Here is a 24,115-nt window from a genome sequence, read left to right as displayed (position 1 = left end):
GTTTCAAGCAAGAGTGGGAGTTTAGATTCCATCCAATAGTTGTACTTCTATTGCTCTTTGTATCTTCAATAAAGATCTATTAGGACCGAGGAGGAGGAGGAGGAGGAGCCCGAGGAAACAATTTATCTATAGTATCAATTACCCCTGCTACTGCTTCAAAACGATGATATGGACGATCAGGCTTTTGGCTTCCATTAATGGGTGTTCTTGACGCTTCGTCCGCCATCTTGCCACATCCTGGCAACGCTATTGTTTCATCCACAGATTGATTCTCTCCCCTTGCGACTCCGTTGTTGGCAGACTGGCCTGCTTTGAAGTAACAGTAGAGGGGTGTCAACACCATTGCCTTCACATATTCTTTATCACCTTGTGACCCCACATTCTGGTCAGGTGCCCATCCCCCATCTTGTCTCGGTGTCTTCTCGCGATCTTCTTTGTCATTTCTCAAAATCCCAACCTGAACTGGCTTTGAATTCTGGAGAAATAAAATTAAAAACAAATAAAATCGCCTGATAAAGAGACAATGCTGGATCTAGTTATAAAAAAATAAAATAAAACTGAATAGCTATTCGTCCAGTGACTCTGCATGTACATTCGTTTGGAGGTAATTGGGCAAAAACAAACGTTCTTTAGGTTATTTTCTCTTCTGAAAAAGTGTTCTTTTATTATTTGTGGTAGTAAAATACCACATTATGACCACTAGATGGAGCTGAGGAGCATAGCAAGAGCATTGTTTTTTGTAGCTAGAGATACAATGTAACAAACCTAGAGAACACTAGAGGGAATAAGCAAACAAATTTAACCCACGGCCCAAAACAAATGTACAATGAAGATTCATTGAATGAATGGCTATGCAAATGTAGCACCCTCCTAGGTAGGTGCTAGTGAGGACATGGCTCGGTTTGGCGGGGGATGAGTGTAGCACCCTCCTAGGTAGGCGCTTGTGAGAGAGTAAAGTTTTAGGCTCTGTCTTCCGATCAGAGGAGCAGCAGGCAAATCTATATGGCTTTCTGCCTACCAGAGAGCAGGATCTGTGAGTGAGGTCTGCTCTGTGTGCTCAGTCTGTGATTCATTGGGTCTAGAGAGTGTTTCACACTGGTCCAACAGGGAGGCATGTTGGACAGTGGGAGGAAACCTGACAAATGGGTGCACAGGCTTTGATACAGCCCCGGTGATTGACAGAGACCGGCTGTCTCAGTGCAATTTTGGGATACTGTATAAAAGCCAGGAGCACATGTGCTGTGGGGTCTTTGGCTGGTGAACAGAGTCCCGAAGGGAGGGTGGTGGCTGGCTGCTCCTCTGTAGCAGTGGCACGTGGTCACCGGCGTTCGGCCTGGGGACCAAAGGAAAGAAAATGATCCCAGAGGTCCAAGAGAGCTGACTGGAGGGGTAAAGAGAATGGAGACCCTCGAAAAACAGTATCGTGAGCAGTGGCGGCCTGTGCATAGGGGGCGCCAGGGCGTCGCCCCCCCTAAAATAAAGGGAAAAAAAATTACAAAAAGAACAATAAAGTTTTGAAAAAAAACGGAATTTTTGTAAAATCTTACCTGTAAAATTCCTTTCTCTGAGTCCTCCGACAGTCGCCGCCTCTTCATATTCGTCACATATGGGGTATTAGACTTTGCTCCGAAGGAGTAGCTAGGCAACAGAATATGTTAACATTAAAGCTTTTAACATATCCCACCCTCATGGGGTGGTCCCCTCAGTCAATACCCTCCCACATCCTGCAACCATATCTCAGTTTCAGTGGAATAGCAGTAGAGTATACAACCAAACCCCAAAAGAGGGGCGGGGGCGGCGACTGTCGGAGGACTCAGAGAAAGGAATTTTACAGGTAAGATTTTACAAAAATTCCGTTTTCTCTTACGTCCTCCGACAGTCGCCGCCTCTTCATATTCGTCACATATGGGGACGTCCCAAAGCAGTGCAAACATGAGGGGTGGGAAACGCATCCGCGCCGTAAGGCAACGCAGTCTCCGCATCAAAGAAAGGAACCTTACCAAAGGAAGGAAACCAGCTGGGCTACAGGAAAAATAATTGCTCAAGAGGAGCAACAACCCAGGAAAAGACAAATAACCAGGGGATAAAAACTTATCCCAACAGTCAGAGGTCCCCAACAAGGGACCCTAGGGAATTGCCGCACTAAGAACCTTGCGGCCAAAGGAAGCATCCGCCGATGCCTGAACATCTACTTTGTAGAATTTTGTGAAAGTGTGCACGGTCGACCAGGTCGCCGCCTTACACACCTGGGCTACAGAAGCCCCATGACGACAGGCCCAAGACGTACTCAGAGATCTAGTAGAGTGCGCCTTCACAGGCACAGGGGGAACCTTCCCCTGCAAAGCATAGGCCTGTTCAATGGTCTGCCTGATCCATTTGGCGATGGTAGAGGCCGACGCCGCCATGCCCTTCCGAGGACCCTCTGGAAGAACAAACAAGGAGTCCGTCTTTCGAAAGGACTCAGTCGATTTAAGGTAAACCCTTATCGCCCGGACAACATCCAAAGAATGTAGTCTCACCTCCTTTGGATGTTTAGGCTTCGCGCACAGCGAAGGCAAGACAATATCTTCATTAAGATGGAATTCCGAAACTCGCTTCGGAAGAAAAGAAGGATTAGGTCGCAAGACCACCTTATCCAAATGAACAACCAAATACGGAGACTTGCAGGACAAAGCCGCCAGCTCCGACACTCTGCGAGCCGAAGTGATCGCAACCAAAAAGGCGACCTTTTTGGACAACATAGACAACGAGATCTCCCTGATCTGTTCAAAAGGAGCACGTTGTAACACAGATAGAACGAGATTCAAGTCCCAAGGGGGCAGAGGATCCCTCCTAGGAGGAACCAGATGCCGCACTCCCTGAACAAAAGTGCCAACCAAGGAGTTGGAAGCCACGGGACGTTGAAACAGAACGGCCAGCGCAGACACCTGACCCTTTATCGTAGCCAGCGCCAAACGCTGATCGACACCTGTTTGAAGGAAGGACAGCACTCGGGAAACCGAGTACGTGCGGGGTGAAAACCCCCTGGACTCACACCAGGCAAAATAGGCCTTCCAAGTACGATAATAAACCTTCCCCGAGGAAGATTTCCTCGCGTTGATCAAGGTATGAACGACCTCTGGGGAGAGACCCTTCTCCTTCAGGACCTCGGTCTCAACAGCCAGGCCGTCAAAGCCAGCGACTGTAAAGCAGGATGGTATATCGGCCCTTGAGACAGGAGATCGTCTCGAAGAGGCAGACGCCACGGGGCGTCGACCGCCAGATTCACGAGGTCTGCGTACCAGGACCGGCGAGGCCAGTCCGGCGCCACAAGAATCACCGTGCTGCGTTCCGAGTGTAACCTGCGAAGGAACCTGGACAGCAACTGAATCGGTGGAAACGCGTACACCAGCTTGTACTGATGCCACGGGGCCACTAACGCGTCCGACGCGTCTGCCCGAGGGTCGCGCGTCCTTGCTACGAACCTTGTAGTTGAGACGAGACGCGAACAGGTCCACATCTGGAAGACCCCACTTCGCGCACAACATCTGGAAGACAGGCGGGTGGAGAGACCATTCCCCCTGATCCAGGGTCTGGCGACTCAGATAGTCCGCCTGCCAGTTCTCCACCCCCGGAATGTGCACCGCCGTTATCGCCGGGACATGAGTCTCGGCCCAAGACAGAATGTCGGCCACTTCTCGAGCCGCTCGGGCACTCCTGGTGCCCCCTTGGTGGTTGATGTAGGCCACCGCTGTGGCATTGTCCGTCTGCACCCGAACCGGGCAGCCCTGCAGCCGGTCCGTCCAGCGATGAAGACAGAGATTTATCGCACGCAATGTTGATCGGAAGGGAGGACTCCCCCTCCGACCAAGTCCCCTGGGCGGACAGAACGCCCAGAACACCACCCCAGCCCGACAGGCTGGCATCCGTGGTGATCACCGTCCACGAGATAGGACGAAACGACTTGCCCCCGGACACCATCGGGGACTGGAGCCACCACAGAAGGTCTCTTCTGGTGCGATGACTCAACGAGATTTGAAGATCCAGAGATTGAGGTCGCCCGTCCCACATGGACAGGATCTCCGCTTGGAGACCTCGCGTGTGAAACTGGGCGAAGGGAATCGCCTCGAAAGCCGAGACCATCAATCCCAGACATCTCATGCACCTCCGCAGAGACGAGTGCGGAACGTCCCTGAGGGACCTGACTTCCTCCTGAAGAGTTCTGAGTTTGTCTTCCGGCAGGAAGACCTTCGCCTGCACCGAGTCCAGGATCATTCCCAGGTAGGGAAGACGAACCGACGGACTCAGTGTCGACTTCGGAAAATTTATCGTCCAACCAAACTCCTGCAGAGTTTGCATCGTGACAGACAGGTCCTTCTCCAGACCCTGGCTGGTCGCAGACCGAACCAGAATGTCATCCAGATACCCCAGGACAGAAATGCACTGGGCCCTCAATAATGCCAGAACCGGTGCAAGCACTTGGTGAAGACCCGCGGAGCCGAGGCGAGACCAAAGGGCAACGCCACGAACTGGTAGTGATCCTCCGCAATGGCGAATCGAAGGTACCTCTGGTGACCCTCGAAAATGGGGATGTGAAGATACGCATCCTTCAAATCGATGGAGGCCATGAATTCCCCCGGAACCAGGGCAGCCACCACCGACCTCAGGGATTCCATGCGGAACTTGCGAACCCGCACAGAGCGGTTCAGAGACTTCAAGTCCAGAATTGGACGAACCTTGCCCTCCTTCCTGGGCATGGTGAACAGATTGGAATAAAACCCCCGAAATCTGTCCCGATGAGGCACCGGAACCACCACTCCCTGAGCCCTCAGGTCCCGCACCGCCAGGTGCAGGTCCCGTAAACGCTCTGGAGACAGTTGAAGATTTGAGGGAAAAAATCTGCTCTCCGGCCGAGAGAGAAACTCGATCTTGTAACCAGATCGAACGATCTCCTGAACCCATCTGTCCCGCACGCGGGCCAACCAGGGTTGAAGAAAACCGAGCAAGCGTCCCCCCACCCCAAAACTGGGTGAGGGCGCCCCTTCAGGCCGCACTGTTATGGGCTGCGGATCCGGATTGACCGGACTTCTGTTTCCCAGACCAGGGCTTCTTCTGAGAGCCTTGACCTTTGAACGGTTTGCCCTTGTAGTGCGACCGAAAGGCACGAAAGGACCCCTGAGGGGGCCGAAAATTAGAATGCTTCTTCCCAGAAGCCCCCTTAGCCTTGGGGAAATGGGGCAAGAGAGTGCTCTTACCTCCGGTGATCCCCTTAATCAACACATCCAAGGACTCCCCAAAAAGGCGAGACCCATCATAAGGCAGATTGGCTAAGGTCTTACGTGAAGATTGGTCCACCGACCAACATTTCAACCAAACCAGGCGGCAAGACAACACCGCCACGCTGTGCACACGTGCAGCCAACGGGACTAAGTCCAAGTCCGCATCACACAGATACATGACACCCTGGTGGATTTGATCCACCATATCCAGGGTCGCCGGCGAGGCCGAATCGGCCACTAGGACGCGCCTAAGCATCTGCGTCCAACTTGCGACAGCCTGGGCCGCCATGAGAGAGGCAAACAGAGCCTTAAGCATAGAACCCGTAACAGAATAAGTATGACGGGCAAGAGACTCCAATCTCCTATCCGTGGCATCACGGAACACAGGGGAATCCTCTGCAGGAATCGCAGTGGATTTGTTTAAAACCGCAATTGCGTGATCCACTGGGGGTGGCACACACCACCTTTCATCAGTGGAAGGCGAGAAAGGATAATGCAGCTTGAACCTACTTGGTACAGCAAAAGGTTTGCGTAGATTGCGCCATTGTTCCTTAACAGCGCGCTGAAAATCATCATTGCAGGGAAAAACCTGCGGCGTCCTGCGTTTTCTCAGCGTCCCATAAGCCGCCAAGGCAGCGGGGGGACACACTTCATCCTGCAAACGCAGCGTTTGTTTTATGGAAGCAATCAATTCATCCATGAGTGCAAGCTCTTCAGGCGAGCCAGGGGGAGAATTATCAACCCCTTCAACTTCAGCCTCCACCTCGGACCCCACTAGATCCAGGGAGGAGGGGGACCCCGATAAGGAGGCCCCCGCCATAACAGCCCCATCACCTTCACCCTCAGAATCAGAGGAAAGAGAAACTCTGGGTCTCTTAGTAGATTGAGCAGCCACCAGCATCTGCACCTGAGCAGCAAGGCCAGCCACAATAGTGGCTAAATCCCCCCCTGGGGGGGAAACAGCGGTCCCCTGGCTTTCCACCAAGGCGGTAGGAAATTTGCCCTCCTGAGAATCCATTGCCCCAATATCAAATGCCGGATAATAAAGGGTTAACTGCCCCTTTAACAAGCGCGGCGAGCGCAGCCCACCGCACCACACACAAGCACAATGAGACCCCCACAGGGACAATAAAACTGACACAGGCAATGGATAAGAAGGATATAACCTGAGGAGACCCTCGCCGCTGCTGCTGCCTCGATCGGTGTATCCTGGAGAAGAGGAAGTGATGCGGCCAGGGCGCTCTATCAAAGCCTATGGGAGGCTACAAGAAAATGGCCGCCATGCATGTAGACCATGCGGCCGGAGCGAGTGTAGGCAAAATGGCGCCGTTTGGCGCCGAAACCGCCGCTCCACAGTACAGTAATGCACACATGTTATCCATGTATAAAAAAACATGGTAGATCGCCGCAGCGATCGCTGTATAGTGCCCAAACATGCCACAAAACATGCCCCACAGCACACAGCTTCTCACACTGACAAGGCTGACACAGACAGTGTCACACAGCCCCCCCCCCCCCTTGCAGCCCACAGCATGCAGCCGAGAGATCGGGAGACAAACAGTGAGAACAGAGGCAGGTTACACAGTCCCAGACTGACACCCCCCCAGACAGACAGGTCCCCACATAGATACACTTACCTCACAATGGCGTGGGGGACCCGCACAGGCGAACAAGCCGCTGCACATGAGGCAGGGAGAGTCGCATACCAGACGCACAGAATGGGGGTTAAGAAACCGCACAGCGTCCAGTGAGGTAGCCACCTCACCAATCATCCCTGCACCGAACAGGGATGGGTCGTTCACTGTGCCAGGAGCGTTACCTGGCTGAACGCTCGATGGCAGGCTGGGAAGCCACTGACCCATGACCTGCGACCAGGGGGATCAGCCCGAGACCCAGCCCGCATGATCCTCTTCATCAGAAGAACTAACTAATGCTGACAAAAAGAACAGCTAAGTAAAGGTAGAGAGAAAACTCAAACAAAAAATCAAAAAAGAAGAAAGAGTCTGGGGCACAAAGCCCCAGCACAGAGAGAGCCAGCCACTCCTGACAAGCTAGACATTGAAACTGAGATATGGTTGCAGGAAGTAGGAGGGTATTGACTGAGGGGACCACCCCTTGAGGGTGGGATATGTTAAAAGCTTATATGTTAATATGTTAACATATTCTGTTGCCTAGCTACTCCTTCGGAGCAAAGTCTAATACCCCATATGTGACGAATATGAAGAGGCGGCCACTGTCGGAGGACGTAAGAGAAAAAAAAATTCCGTTCGCCAGCCTATGTGGTGGCTATGGGGGGGGGTGGGGTTTACGACCCAGAAGAGGCGCCGATTGGCTGCCTTCTGGGGGCGTAACCTGGGCACAGGTCATAGCGCTAGGACACCCCCACTTTCGTGATATCCTGGCTGTGATTGGTCCAGTCTCCAGCCTGGACCAATCATCATCTAGGACATCCGATTGCTGACCCCGCTGACGTCGCAATGGGGGCGGTGCCGGTGCGTGCGTCAGTCACGCACCGTCACCGCCCGATCTCCTTCCCGCCGCCCGGACCGATCGGAAGACCAGAAGACTGAAGAGGACGAGACGAGCAGCGCCGTGGACGGTTCCCGGAATCCCGCCGCCGTCAGAAGAAGAGGACTCGGGGAGAGGAGCAGCGCCGTGGACGTCTCGCAGGCAGCCCAGAAGGAGAGCAGGTAAGTGATTGAAGCCGACCTGTGCCCTCACCTGTGCCATGCCTATACCATCACCTGTGCCATGCCTGTGCCATGCCTATACCATCACCTGTGCCATGCCTATACCATCACCTGTGCCATGCCTATACCATCACCTGTGCCATGCCTGTGCCATGCCTATACCATCACCTGTGCCATGCCTATACCATCACCTGTGCCATGCCTGTACCATCACCTGTGCCATGCCTATACCATCACCTGTGCCATGCCTGTGCCATGCCTGTACCATCACCTGTGCCATGCCTATATCATCACCTGTGCCATGCCTGTACCATCACCTGTGCCATGCCTATACCATCACCTGTGCCATGACCTCAAAGTCACGCAATTTTTTTACCGCATTTTTTGCCGCGAAGCAATACCTATTACATTTTTCTTTTTGCGCCCCCCCAAAAATTTTGAGCACCAGCCGCCACTGATCGTGAGTACAGGGGGTCGTGTCTAGGGGCCTGACGTGAGGGGGGCCACCCTGGAGTAGGATAGTCAGAGGATGGGTGCCAGTCTGTGGAGTGAAAGGGGGTACTAGGAAGGTGTCCTGAAGATAATCTATCCTATCAAGTTCATCTAAAATTCCCCTAGTGGCAGGGTGAATCAGCAGCCTGGCTGCATCGCAAGTTAGGGGTCCTCAACCATTGTGAATAGTTCGATCTGGAGAATCCCACTCTTCCCTTCTCCCATCCCTAATTTAAATAAAACACCAAAACAACTACATCCCCTAGAGGTCTAGACTGTTTGTTGACTGAGCCAAGGAGTAAAGTGTTAAATTGTGCATGCTGCAGTATCTTATGGTAACCCAGGGAGATCCCAAGGTGAAGAAATCAGGCCCCGTTCACACTGGGGCGATCCGACTTCCCGGGGGGGCGACCTCACAGGTCGCGGCGTGCAGCTCGCACCGTGACCTCGGAGCGGCCGGCACTGACTTCATATCATTGAAGTCAATGCAGGTCGCTCCTGGTCGCCCCAAAGAAGCTCCGGACCCTTTTTCTAAGTCGGAGTGACTTGTGTCGCTCCTATTAGAACGGGTGCACGGCTTCTCTATGTCAGGCGACCTACGCCTGACAGGTCGCCCCAGTGTGAACGGGGACTTAGCCGTCCTCAAGGGGGCAGTGCTACACAAATTTTTATAAATAGACCCCAATAACATTACCAGTGGAAGCACAATGTGTTGCAATCAGGATAGAGAGAGGATTCTGGTGAATTCCCAATCTCAGCGGGAAAATTTGGTAGTCTGGAAGGGTGTTACAATGCAACTTCAATGGGAGCAGTCAACTAGGAGTCTGTGTGTTGTCCATGCCCCTCCCCCAAGGCATCTTGTTCCCATGTTGATTGGGACAAGGGCCTCTTCCCCACAACCCTCGCCGGTGGTTGGGAGGGTCTGTAGGCGTGGGGCTTATCAGAATCTGGAATCCCCTTTAAACAAGGGTGCCCCCAAATCCCGCCCCCCCCCCCCATGTAAATTAGTAGGGTTACAAAGTACCCCTACTCTTACAAAAAAAAGGGTGTAGTGTAAAAAATGAAAGTAGGACATTTTTACAAATATTTTATTTAGTTTTATTTTTTTATCTTTATTAAAAAAAATAAAAAATTTATTTTATTAATTTTTTTTATCTTTTATTAAAAAAACCCCAAAACAATGTCCCCCCGAGATAAATCCATCGTCAATTACGCCGCCCGCCACAGCCAACCCGAAAAAAGTAAAAGGTCCGCTCCCGCCATCTGACAGCTCCGCTGTCTCACAGTTCTTAAATACCTAAGGGGCGGGACCCCATTGTGACATCATCGACCCAAAAGGTGGGAGCCTTTGGCAAGAGTGGACCATTTTTTTTTGGGTCAGTGGTGATGACGGGCAGCATGATTGACGATGGATTTACCTGGGGGAGGACATTGTTTTTGTTTTGTTTTTTTTACTAGTAATGGCGGCGATCAGCGATTTTTAGCGGGACTGCGACATTGCGGCAGACAGATCGGACCCCTAACTGACATTTTTGACACTTTAGGGGGGACCGGTGACATTACTACAGTAATCAGTGCTAAAAATATGCACTGTCACTGTACTAATGACACTGGCAGGGAAGGGGTTAACCCAGGGTGATCAAAGGGTTAAGTGTGAGCCTAGGGGAGTGTTTTCAAACTGTATGGGGGAGGGACTTGTGGAACCAACACAGAGACCTGTGTTCCTATATAGGAGGAGGCGCTCTGTGTTGATTCCAGGGAGAACAACGGTCTGCTGTGTTTACAACAGCAGACCGCCGTTCTCTCTCCCTGGGCAGCGATCTTGGGTACCCGGCGGCAATCGTGGATTGACTTCCCTGCTGCCTAATGGGGGCCCCCAGGAGCGCTCTCGCTAACCGACGTACCTATACGTCGGTTTCGTGCAACTGAGCCAGCATGCAACAGTATATCTGCGGCGTGCGGTCGGCAAGTGGTTACCGACCGGCCATTCACAGTTTGTTATGGAGAGAGTAAAAAAAAAAAAAACTGCATCAACCCCAGGTTCTGTAAGTTCGGAGGTGGGGCCTCCATGGAATCGGACTTGTTTTTCCAGTGCATCCCACAGATGTTCAATTGGATTGAGATCTGGAGAATTTGAAGGCCAAGTCAACACCTCAGACATGTTGTTGTGTTCCTCAAACCATTCTTGAATGGGCACATTCCCCTGGAGGCATCATAAAGATGTCTGCTGCGTGGCGGACATCTTTAAACCTGGAAGTGCCCAGGAGCTTCTACAGAAACAAGCCAGGAACTTCCAGCAGGCTATGCTGCAGGTGATATTTAAATGCCCCCCTCTTTACAGCTTAGCTGCAATATGTAAGTGGGGCTTTGTGTGGGTGTAAATTGAATGTGGGCATGGACACAGTGGGCCACATGATCTCCTATTGCCTGGGGACCCCAAGAGTTGTCAGTCTGCTCCTGGGATGTGTAGATGAGTATTGATTGTTCAAGAGCAGGGTAAGAGGTGTGACAGTGGTGATGCCACCCTGTCCTAGTTACATTGCACCATTGTTGGTGTCAGGAAGCCATATACAGGTGTTCGTTCTTCAATTTATGTGGCCAAAGTTGTGAATTTCTATCAGATTGCAGGGACAGAGATGGTAAAACGGCATATATATATATATATATATATATATATATATATATATATATATATATATATATATATATATATATATATGTGGAAGACAGATGGTCGCGAAGGACAAAAAGGACAATTGGCTCGCAAGAGTCATGAAAGAGGCTATCTAGGTCAAACTGGGACCAACATCCCTGGACAGGGTGGGAACCCTTGTCACTATCTCTCTTACACATATTTTGCCATTTTAATATCTCTACCATGGAGATTATAAAACAATTCGTGCCTTTAGCCATGTAAATCAAGGAATGCACACTTATAAAGGGTTCCTGACGGCACCACCACTTTCACATCTCCCACCCTGCTCTTGGACAATCAATACTCGTCTGCACGTTCCATGGTGGTTGGATTAAGTTGTCCTAAGGTGTGGATATAATTTCTTAGATATCTTCCTGACACTCATTAGAACTGAAGAAGTGGCTTGGAGAAGCTAAGAAGTGTCTTCAACATTATTGAACAAGTATACTAGTAGATATGCCCAGTGGCCTTGCTATGGTGGTGTGAGACCCTCCAGAGGGGTGACACTATCAAGTAGGAAGTGATGTCTGACCACGATGGTGTCACCCCCTTTTGGGCCAGATTAATGTAGGGGCTATTGGAGCTGCAGCTCCAGACCCCTAACTAATATAGGCCCAGCAACCCAAAAACTTCCCCCTGGCACCGCCACTGGCTACAGCTGCCCACCACTGCCCATTGTTCACTGCTGTAAAAATGATTGGTTGCTAGGACTGCCTAGCATCCTAGCAACCAATCAAGTGCAAGCACAGGCCCCAACAGAGGAGGAGGATGTAACTTCCTTCTCTCTGCTCCACCTCCGAGTGCCCCGTCACCCACTTCCGCAGACAACTGAACCAACTAAGGTGAGGGGGACCCGGGACTTAGGACATGTGACTGTCTAGTAATGAGAAAGTGGGAGAGTGTGCAGCCTGTGTGTGCCGCACTGCAGTAGCCAGGGAGAGAGGGTGTCCTCTCCTGCAGTGCAGTCATGTTCAGTCATTTACTGATGGGGCACTATTCCTTCCACTGACATTACCGATGAGGCTCTATTCCTTCCACTGACATTACCGATGGGGCTCTATTCCTTCCACCGATTTTACCGATGGGGCACTATTCCTGCTCCTGACATTACCGATGGGGCAATATTCCTTCCACTGACATTACCGATGGGGCTCTATGCCTTCCACTGATATTACGGATGAGGCTCTATCCCTTCCACTGACATTACCGATGGGGCACTATTCCTTCCACTGATTTTACAGATGGGGCACTATTCCTTCCGCTAACATTACCGATGGGACAATATTCCTTCCACTGACATTACCGATGGGACAATATTCCTTCCACTGACATTACCGATGGGACAATATTCCTTCCACTGACATTACCAATGGGGCAATATTCCACCGATGGGGCAATATTCCTCCAACTGACATCATTAATGGGGCAAAGTTTCTCCCACTGATACCAACAATGGGGCACTATTCCTCCAACTGACACCAATTATGGAGTACCATTCCTTCCACTGACACCATTGATTGGACACCCTTCCTCCCACTAATATCAACAATGGGGCACTAAACCTCACATTTAAACCAATAAAAATATAATGTTGGGGGAGGCCATGGCCCCCTCTGCCCCCCCTCCCTTAGTGACGACACTGCTATTCCTCCAACTGACACCATTAATAGGGCAAAATTTCTCCCACTGATACCAACAATTAGGCCCTATTCCTCCATCTGACACCATTGATGGGGCAATATTCCTCCCACTGATATCAGCAATGGGGCACTAAACCTCACATTTAAACCAATGATGAAGCATTATTTACTCCAACGGATGCCGTGGCATTTTCTATACCATTGCCCACAGTCGGGCCTACCCTAAAGCCTAAAGGGCAGTAAACTGGCCCTTGCTTAGAAAGTTTGGAGACCTTTGTGCCAGACAATTAATAAGGAGCATACACGGTAGGAAAATGTTAAAAAGATGTGTTAGGAGGGCTGAAAACTAGTGCCGAGAAGGAATATACGCTTCATTTTGATTGGCTGTTGGGAAAAGTGAACAACATTAATCATCTGGAATATCTCTAGTAGTAAACATTTTCAACTGGTCTGTTGAAGATGTTTCATAGACTATCCAAGCTACTACTTCAATTTCTAGAGCGTCAAGAAGGTATCTCAGCACATATATTCACACCTTGAGACCCCCTTCATCCAACCACTATGGGATGTGTCAGGGGCTGACTGACCATTCGGGTGCTGCCCAAGGGTCTGGGGCCAGTAGGGGCCTTATGAGAGGACTGGGTTGAATAGATGGATGGAGTAAGCAGGCTCTGGGTCGGGTCCTGAAAGGAGAGACTGAGAGAGCCCGGGGGGAGGAGGTCCCTTTCTGGACTGTTGAGAAAATTCAGGCTGTAACAATGTGAGTAGGAGAGGGAGAGCCCCCAAAAACCACACCCAATATTTTAAATGCCCCCTCTTTACAGTTTAGCTGCAATATTTAGGTGGGGCTTTGTGTGGGTGTAAATTGAATGTGGGCATGGACGCAGTGGGCCACATGATCTCCTATTGCCTGGGGACCCCATGAGTTGTCAGTCTGCCCCTGGGATGTGTAGATGAGTATTGATTGTCCAAGAGCAGGGTAAGAGGTGTGACAGTGGTGGTGCCATCCTGTCCTAATTACATTGCAACATTGTTGGTGTCAGGAAGCCATATACAGGTATCCGTTCCTCAATTTATGTGGCCAAAGTTGTGAATTTCTATCAGATTGCAGGGACAGAGATGGTAAAACGGCATATATATATGTGGAAGACAGATGGTCGCGAAGGACAAAAAAGGACAATTGGCTAGCAAGAGTCATGAAAGAGGCTATCTAGGTCAAACTGGGACCAACATCCCTGGACAGGGTGGGAACCCTTGTCACTATCTCTCTTACACATATTTTGGTATTTTAACATCTCTACCATGGAGATTAGAAAACAATTTGTGCCTTTAGCCATGTAAATCAAGGAATGCACACTTATGAAGGCTTCCTGATGGCACCACCACTTATACATCTACCACCCTACCCTTGGACAATCAATACTCGTCTGCACGTTCCATGGTGGTTGGATTAAGTTGTCCTAAGGTGTGGATATAATTTCTAAGATATCTTCCTGACACTCATTAGAACTGAAAAAAGTAGCTTGGAGAAGCTAAGAAGTGTCTTCGACATTAATGAACAAGTCTATTACTAGATATGCCCAATGGCGTTGCTATGGTGGTGTGAAACCCTCCAGAGGGGTGACACTATCAAGTAGGAAGTGATGTCTGACTGTGATGGTGTCATCCCCTTTAGGGCCAGATTAATATAGGGGCTATTGGAGCTGCAGCTCCAGGCCTCTAACTAATATAGGCCCAGCCACCCAAAAACTTCCCCCTGGCACCGCCACTGGCTGTAGATGCCCACCACTGCCCAGTGTCTACTGCTGTAAAAATGATTGGTTGCTAGGACCACCTAGCATCCCAGCAACCAGTCAAGTGCAAGCGCAGGCCCCAACAGAGGAGGAGGATGTAACATCCTTATTCCTGCTCCGTCATTGAGTGCCCTGTCTCCCGCTTCCACAGACAACTGAACCAACTAAGGTGAGCAGGACCCGGGACTGAGGACGTGCGACTGTCTGGTAATGAGAGAGTGGGAGAGAGAGGGCACAGACTCTGGTAGTGGCAGCGTGTGTGTGCCGCACTGCAGAAGCCAGGGAGAGAGGGTGTCCTCTCCTGCAGTGCAGTCATGCTCAGTCATGCTGTATGTGGTGGAATGGGGAGAAGCTTAAAAATGGGATCCCAGCCTGCTATGACAAAAATTATTGGGGGGGGGGGGGAGGGGCGGTGGCACCAACCCTAGTAACTCCTCTGTATATACCATGACCTGGATAAATGAGAACCTTCACATGTGGACTATCCCCTTCAGTCCTCCCTCTGGGATGAATTCATGCTCCAGCAACTGAACCTACCTGAGGTCTTCTTCCACCAGGTTCTGTGTAGTTCCCCCATTGCTGTGTCCAGTTCTCCATACTGTCTTTCTTCTGTACAGAGAGAAGAATTGTCCTCCGTATAAAGTATTTGCTTCCTCTTCTTGCACTGGGCTCCTTATATCCTTCTACTTGGGATGGCGAGTGGTGTGACAGCTTCCTAAAAATATCTACACTCCTCCTTGATTTATCTAAACATAACTTTTCTGAGCAGGATAATTGCTTTATGATTATAATGTAGGTCATCTATAACCCAACTAACAACTATTGCCCAACTAAAGGAATCCCTACTGCAATGTATGACATTTGTTCTTGAGTTTAGATATACTTTAACTAGTTCAGCTCTTTGATGTGCATGATACGCCTAGAGAGTGAACAGGTAAAACCAGGTTCTCAGCTCTGGAGCCGCCCCATCACTATTGACTGATGCATGATGCCCCTCCCACTGTGCTTCCCGGTGGTTTCCTGGGTCTCCTGTTCCTCCTAAGGCCACAACATCTACAGCCAGGATAGCAAGTGGGAGGAGACCGAGGAACATACGTTCCCCCATCTCCTCTGAAGCACTCCAAATCACACAGCCCTGAGCACTTCCAGTTCAGAGATTTCAAAATCCTGGCCAGGAAGCTGGGTGATGTCTCCCAACGCTCTGGGAGAGTAGGGGTTTAATATAACCCCTCTGATGTCTCCCTTGCCCTGGGAAATTATGGGTTTAAAAAGACCCCTTGATGTCTCCCCTGCCCTGTGCCATTATGGGTTTAATTAGAACCTTGATGTTTCCCCTGCCCTGTGACATAAGGGATTAAAAAGACCCCTAGTGTGCTCCCTGCCCTGGGACATTAGGGGTTTAATAAGACCCCTGTATCTCCACTGCTCTGGGATATTAGGGGTTTAATAAGACCCCTGATGTCTCCCCTTCCCTGGGACACTAGGGATTTACTAATACCCCTGATGTCTCCCCTGCCCTGTGACATTAGGGGTTTAAAAAGACCCCTGATGTGTTCCCTGCTTTGAGACAGGGGTATAATAAGACTCTTGATGTGTTCCCTGCCCTGTGACATTAGGGGTTTATTAAGACCCCTGATGTTTCCCCTGCCCTGGGACATTAAGAGTATAAAAAGACCCTTAAAGTGTTCCCTGCCTTGTGACATTAGGGGTTTAATAAGAACCCGGATATCTCCACTGTCCTGGGACATTAGGGGTTTAATAAGACCCTTGATGTCTCCCCTGCCCTGGGACATTAGGGGTTTAATAAGACCCCTGATGCCTCCCCTACCCTGTTACATTAGGTGTTTAATAAGACCCTTGATGTATCTCCTACCCTGTTACATTAGGGATTTAATAAGACCCTTGATGTATTCCCTGCCCTGAGATATTAGGGTTTAATAAGACCCCTGATGTCCCCATAAAGAGTAACTGTCATCTTCCCAATGCTATCAAATAGAAGACTTGTTTGCCTGCTTGTAATAGCAATAAAGTTACAGTGTTTGTAAACCCTTACATAATCCCAGTGAAGTGACTGGCCTCAGGTGATACACAGAGATTAAACAAATCCTCCTATATACGTTGTACCGGTTTATCTGCAGTCTTCTCTTCTCTATGTCCATTCAAAATGCTGAATTTTAAACTTGTTTTAGAGTTCAGATAAAAGGAGAAGAACTAAAATTACACTCTGCAGATCTCTGCAAGAGATCTCTTAGAACTGATAGGAGGGAAGAGACACCCCCCCCCCCTTCACACAGATAGGAGGGAAGAGACACCCCCCCTTTCACACAGATAGGAGGGAAGAGACACCCCCCCTTTCACACAGATAGGAGGGAAGAGACACACCCTCTTTAAACAGCACACAGGAACAGAGTTGAAGCTGTCAATCTGCTGGAGGTCCCTCCCCTGTCACCATTGTTCTCTTGGTGTCAGGAAACCTTGTCAGAAGGGATTCATGTAGATAGTAGAGGAACGAAGCAGCAGACAGAAATTTCACTTAGTGCTCTTTACATTGTAAAGTCTTTTTTTTTCTTTTGCTTTTTTTAAATAACAAACTCGTTATACTTCCCTCCTCTGTGCAGTTGGTTTTGCACAGAGCAGCCCGGATACTCCTCTTCTCAGGTCCCTCATTGATGCTCCTGGCCCCTCCCTCCTATCGAGTGCCCCCACAGCAAGCAGCTTGCTATGGGGGCACCCGAGCCGAGCTGCAGCTCTGTGTGTCCATTGTGACACGGAGCCGCCGTTCGGCCTCGCCCCCCTCTCTCTCTCCTGATTGGCTCACTGACTTTGATTGACAGCTGCAGGAGCCAATTGTGCCATGGCTGTATCTTAGCCAATCAGGAGGGAGAGTCCCAGGACAGCCGAGGGACTCGTGGACATCGCTGGACAGAGAGGGGGCTCAAGTAAGTATTAGGGGTTGCTAGGGAGGCTGCTGCACACAGAAGGCATTTTATCTTAATGCATAGAATGCACCTTCTGCCTTTAAAATGCCTCTAACTGAGAGAAGTACACACTATAGAGGGAAAGGCTTTGTTCATATTTCATGCCTGAGGTTTACAACCACTTTAAATGAAAAAACTTGAGCATGTGAATGTAATGCAGCCTGCTCTCCTCCAATAATCAGGCTTGTGCTGACACAGCCCCCCCCCCCCCCCCAATGCCATTCACTGGGAAGATTAGTGTGCTGCTGTTTCTCCTCCAGTAGCTGAGAACTAAGGGTATGTGATCACTCATAAAAAGAAGTGGAGAAATCTCAGTCCAGCCTGAAAAAAGATGGTGCTATCCTTCTGGATACAAAAGCAGGTACAGGCAATGTGTGATAGATGACAGGTCCCCTTTACCACTTACAGTACGATGGATTCCCAGCACAGGGATTGGCAGCAGCATTTATGATAATGTTGCATTAGGTGTTTTTTTATGACACTATTATGCAAAACGTGTTTGGTGATGAGAAATCTGGTGGATGCCAGACTCAGAATCTCTATGAATCATTGGAGGATTATTTATTTTACTGCATTTTTTGTCCTCCAAATAAAAAAAAAAAAACAAGGAAGTCTCAGCACGTCTGACTTTCCCGTCTGAGGTGGAGCTGTCATCAGCTTTAATCTGCAGGTGAATGGCAGAAGATATATTTAGCAGTGCTCCAGGTTGCACTGCACAGCTCCTGCACGCCTTCCGGCCACTAGGGGGTGACAAGTTTGTCCTTCTGTACGCAAAGTGGACACAAATAAAATTACATCATATACAATATACTGCGGTCTGTCACTGGTAGGGATGAACCGGTGCAGAATAGAACAGTGATCAGCAATGCACCACAACGCGTGGTAACGCAGCACTGTGCGTTGTAGTCAGCATTCCAAAAATAGTCCATATACCTTGTTCTGGAACATTTATCATATACACATCACTGTTACATCGGATTTCATGGTGTATATACAAATGTCTCCTTTCTTTAATTTAGTGGTGATTCTATGTAACTACAACTTGTTATTTTCTTGTCTGTAAATGGTATATTCCAGTTTACCTGTGTATTAGGGATAGTTGGTTTAGTCCTTAGACCTTCTTCTTCATGTTCCCTTAGATTGTTTCCAGTCTTCACTGTGGGCACAAGCTTAGGAAATGATTGACTCTTCACACTTCAATACGACCTGTAAAGATCCCATGAACTACATTTTAGCAAGCAAAACGACATTGAATTAAACTGTCCTATCCTACTGGAGAGATAAGCTGTGGGTGGAGCGTGCTTATTCAGCAGAAGACCGCACTGGCTGGATGAACCCCCCTCCTACATTGCTAGCAATTCCACAATGGCAAAATGACCGTTAGGAGTTACTGTGTAAGAGAGAAGCTGTAGAAGCAGCTGAGATACAAAGAAACATTGTTTATAAACATTAAACAGGAAATGGAGAGATACAAAGTAACATTGTTCATAAATATTGATCAGACGGGAGATAGAGAGATACAAAGTAATATTGTTTATAAACATTGTTCAGACAGGAGATAGAGAGATACAAAGTAACATTGTTTATAAATATTGATCAGACGGGAGATAGAGAGATACAAAGTAACATTGTTTATAAAACATTGATCAGACAGGAGATAGAAAGATACAAAGTAACATTGTTTATAAACATTGATCAGACAGGAGATAGAGAGATACAAAGTAACATTGTTTATAAATATTGATCAGACAGGAGATAGAGAGATACAAAGTAACATTGTTTATAAAACATTGATCAGACAGGAGATAGAGAGATGCAAAGTAATATTGTTACTTTTGTATCTACTCTGTTTCATTTATCAGCAGTTTAAGCTTCACTCTGCATATGATGTCAGTTAAATAAAAAAGTTTTTTGTTTAATAAAATGTGTCAGTATATAAATATAGTCAATAAAATGTGGTACAGTATATATATATATATATATATATATTTTTTTTTTTTTTTCTCTCGTCGTATGATTGTAATAGTATATCTGAAGTACATAACATGATCTGCTTATGGACCAACGCGTTTCGCTGAATTAGCTTCCTCAGGATCCAAGCATTGTATATGTGTCAAACAAATTTGCAAATTATAGAATCTAGGAAAATCAACAGTACATATCAATATACAGTATCTCACAAAAGTGAGTACACCCCTCACATTTCTGGAAATATTTTATTCTATCTTTTCATTTGACAACACTGAAGAAATGACACTTTGCTACAATGTAAAGTAGTGAGTGTACAGCTTGTATAACAGTGTAAATTTACTGTCACCTCAAAATAACTCAACACACAGCTATTAATGTATAAACCGCTGGCAACAAAAGTGAGTACACCCCTAAGTGAAAATGTACAAATTGGGCCCAAGGTGTCAATATTGTGTGTGGCCACCATTATTTTCCAGCACTGCCTTAAACCCTCTTGGGCATGGAGTTCAACAGAGCTTCACAGGTTGCCACTGGAGTCCTCTTCCACTCCTCCATGATGACATCACGGAGCTGGTGGATGTTAGAGGCCTTGCGCTCCTCCACCTTCCGTTTGAGGATGCCCCCACAGATGTTCATTAGGGTTTAGGTCTGGAGACATGCTTGGCCAGTCCATCACCTTTACCCTCAGCTTCTTTAGCAAGGCAGTGTTCGTCTTGGAGGTGTGTTTGGGGTGGTTATCATGTTGGAATACTGCCCTGCGGCCCAGTCTCCGAAGGGAGGGGATCATGCTCTGCTTCAGTATGTCACAGTACATGTTGGCATTCATGGTTCCCTCAATGAACTGTAGCTCCCCAGTGTCGGCAGCACTCATGCAGCCCCAGACCATGACACTCCCACCACCATGCTTGACTATAGACAAGAAACACTTGTCTTTGTACTCCTCACCTGGTTGCCCCCACACACACTTGACACCATCTGAACCAAATAAGTTTATCTTGGTCTCATCAGACCACAGGACATGGTTCCAGTAATCCATGTCCTTATTCTGCTTGTCTTCAGCAAACTGTTTCCGGGCTTTCTTGTGCATCATCTTTAGAAGAGGCTTCCTTCTGGGATGACAGCCATGCAGCCCAATTTGATGCAGTGTGCGGCGTATGGTCTGAGCACTGACAGGCTGACCCCCCCACCCCTTGAACCTCTGCAGCAATGCTGGCAGCACTCATACGTCTATTTCCCAAAGACAACCTCTGGATATGACGCTGAGCACGTGCACTCAACTTCTTTGGTCGACCATGGTGAGGCCTGTTCTGCGTGGAACCTGTACTGTTAAACCGCTGTATGGTCTTGGCCACCATGCTGCAGCTCAGTTTCAGGGTCTTGGCAATCTTCTTATAGGCTATGCCATCTTTATGTAGAGCAACAATTCTTTTTTTCAGATCCTCAGAGAGTTCTTTCCCATGAGGTGCCATGTTGAACTTCCAGTGACCAGTATGAGAGAGTGAGAGCGATAACACCAAATTTAACACACCTACTCCCCATTCACACCTGAGACCTTGTAACACTAACGAGTCACATGACACCGGGGAGGGAAAATGGCTAATTGGGCACAATTTGGAAATTTTTACTTAGGGGTGTACTCACTTTTGTTGCCAGCGGTTTAGACATTAATGGCTGTGTGTTGAGTTATTTTGAGGGGACAGCAAATTTACATTGTTATACAAGCTGTACACTCACTACTTTACATTGTAGCAAAGTGTCATTTCTTCAGTGTTGTCACATGAAAAGATAGAATAAAATATTCACAAAAATGTGAGGGGTGTACTTACTTTTGTGAGATACTGTACATTACATATTGTATTCCAAATAAACATTATTACTAATAGGCATAAATATATCAGTATATCATTACAGAATTTAAAAAGGAGAAACAAATGGACAAGAAAAAATAAAATAAATAAATGAAATAAGTGCTGCGCAAACTGTTGGCGCTATATAAATCCTGTATAATAATAATAATAATAATAATAAAATATAAAAAAAAAAATGATGGTAATGTGAGGCATCAAGCCGCATCGGATCAAAAGGGGGGGGGGGAGGACTTCAAACGAGTTGAAGGACAGGGAAGGGAAGAAAAAGAAGCAGCATATAATATACATGATTGTTACCCATAAGTAAGATCAAATCAGATCAAATGACAAACTTCTTGCAGGGTTAACCACTTAACGACCGCCCACCGCAGATATACTGCGGCAGGCAGCCGCTGCTGGGCAAAGTGACGTATGGGTACGTCACTCGCTCAGCTGCCTGTGGGGGGCGAGCGCGCACCGCCGGAGGCGCGCTCCCGCCCCCACTCGTTCACAGGCATCCCCGCACGTGTGACCGGCGACTCTGATGTCCGCCGGCCACTCGCGATCTCCCGCTGGAGAGGGAGAAAGGCAGGCGGCTGATGTAAACAAAGCCGCCTGTCATTCTCCCTGGTGTAAGTGCAGAGACTATGCGATCCTGCTATGTAGGATCGTATGTCTCTGTGGTTACATCACAAGCCACTCCCCCCCACAGTTAGAATCACGCCCCTAGGGATACATTTAACCCACTGTTTACCAATAAAGTTAACCCCTTCCCTGCCAGTGTCCTTTTTACAGTAACAGTGCATATGTATAGCACTGATTACTGCAGTAATGTCACTGGTAACCCCAAAAGTGTCAAAAATGTCAGTCAGGGGTCCGATCTGATAATTTTTTGGGGGTTCTGGACATGCTACAGAGCTGAAACTTCACAGGGATACTTTTTAGACCCCCCAGACACTAAATCCAAAAAAAGTCACGCCTGCCTCAAAAAATGCCCGATAAATGCCTGCAAGAAAAACGGCCAGGTGGAGAGAAGAAATATTCATGTTTTAATAAAAATGATAAGAAAAATGCTCTTTTTTTTCTTGTTTAATACCATTTTTATGGAAAGTCGGATCACAAGTCGCTTCAATTAAGATAAGGAGGCGACTCCCATTGAAGTATATGGGACAAGTTGGATCACAAGTCGCCTCAAAGTAGTACAGGACCCTTTTCTGAAGTCGGAGCGACTTCAGTAGTGCCAATTAACCACTTTAGGACCGCTCACATTGCTGCTACTGCGGAAATGTGGCACGATCCCGTCCTACGTCGCTGGACTGTAGGCGGCGCTCACAGCGGGAGTCGGGCCAGGGGAGGAGCAGAGCTGGCGGATCTCCTCAGTGACAAGGAGTGACAGATTGCAGGGTTCAGCATAGCTGAACATGCGATCTGTCCCTGTGTCACTCAGTCACCTCCCCCCACACACGTCAGTAAGCACCAGGCATACATTAACCCCTCCCTCTCCAATAAAATTAACCCCTTCCCTCCCAGTGTATTTTTACAGTAACAGTGCATATTTATAGCACTGATTACTGTAGTAATGTCACTGGTACCCCCAAAAGTGTCAAAAATGTCAGTTAGGGGTCCGATCTGTCCGCCGCAATGTCGCAGTCCCGCAGAAAAAAAAAAAAAAAAAAAAAATCGCAGATCGCCGCAATTACTCGTTAAAAAAAAAAAAAAAACACCAAAAATGACAGAAATCTTTCCCTTAGTTAGTAAACGCAATAACTTTTGCGCAAACCAATCAAAATACGTTTATTGTGATTTTTTTTTTATCAAACATAGGTAGCAGAAATCAGATTGGCCAAAAATTTTAAAAAAATTTGATTTTTACATTTTTTGGGGGGGGGAATTTCATATAAAAAAATGTTAAAAATATTGTTATTTTTTCAAAATAAACGCTCTTTTTTTGTTTATAGCGCAAAAAGTAAAAAAAAAAAAAAATCGCACAGGTGATCAAATACCACCAAAAGAAAGCTCTGTTTGTGGGAAAAAAAGGACGTAAATTTCATTTGGGTACGGCGTCGCACGACCGCGCAATTGTCAGTTAAAGCCGCACAGTGCCGAATCGCAAAAAGTGGCCCGGACGTAAGACAGCAAAATCCTCCGGTGGTAAAGTGGTTAAGACGGCACTGATTGACTAACATTGCTTTTCTTAAGTCAAGCGACCTGAGGCGACCTGGGGCGACACAAGTCGCCTCATAAGTCGCCCCAGTGTGAACGGGGTCAATTGTATCTATACCAGTGACCAGAGGGAAAAAGTGCAAATGAAGAGCAGTAGTGATCAAAATGGACATCCGAAAGCCTAGTGTGATTATATGTGCCAAAAAGGTGAAACACCCAAAACCAACGTCACAATGAAAGACAGCAAACACCACAATATTCCAAATAAAAAATATATTAAATTCCACTCACTGGCTGTATAAAAAAGCAAAAGGAAAAATTTCCATATGCAAGTAAAACGGTCCTTAGGTGAATCATTGGGCTCAAAGTGGGGACAAAATGTAGCACACATAAGGCCCAGATGTAACGAGTATGAGATAGATAGGAGTCTCCATTAGATTAATACCGGAGGATTTTCCTGCTTAACGTCCAGGCCACTTTTTTCAACTTGGCACTGTGCGACTTTAACCACTTAAGCCCCGGAAGATTTTACCCCCTTCCTGACCAGGGCCTATTTTGCGATTCGGCACTGTGTGACTTTAACGGACA

General features: G+C 48.0%; 1 long non-coding RNA gene across 1 annotated transcript; it reads right to left on the bottom strand.

Moving 5' to 3' along the window:
* Positions 1-237: 237 nt before the first annotated feature.
* LOC309547499 lies at positions 238-15,240 on the bottom strand. The gene is made up of 2 exons (XR_014224970.1): positions 15,106-15,240; positions 238-475 (listed from the first exon to the last, which is right to left on the bottom strand). It is a non-coding gene; the product is annotated as an uncharacterized lncRNA (long non-coding RNA).
* Positions 15,241-24,115: the final 8,875 nt, after the last annotated feature.

The sequence above is a fragment of the Pelophylax lessonae genome, assembly GCF_965119305.1.
Source record: "Pelophylax lessonae genome assembly, chromosome: 2".
Lineage (NCBI taxonomy): Eukaryota > Metazoa > Chordata > Amphibia > Anura > Ranidae > Pelophylax > Pelophylax lessonae.
This window is presented reverse-complemented; position numbering and strand designations above follow the sequence as displayed.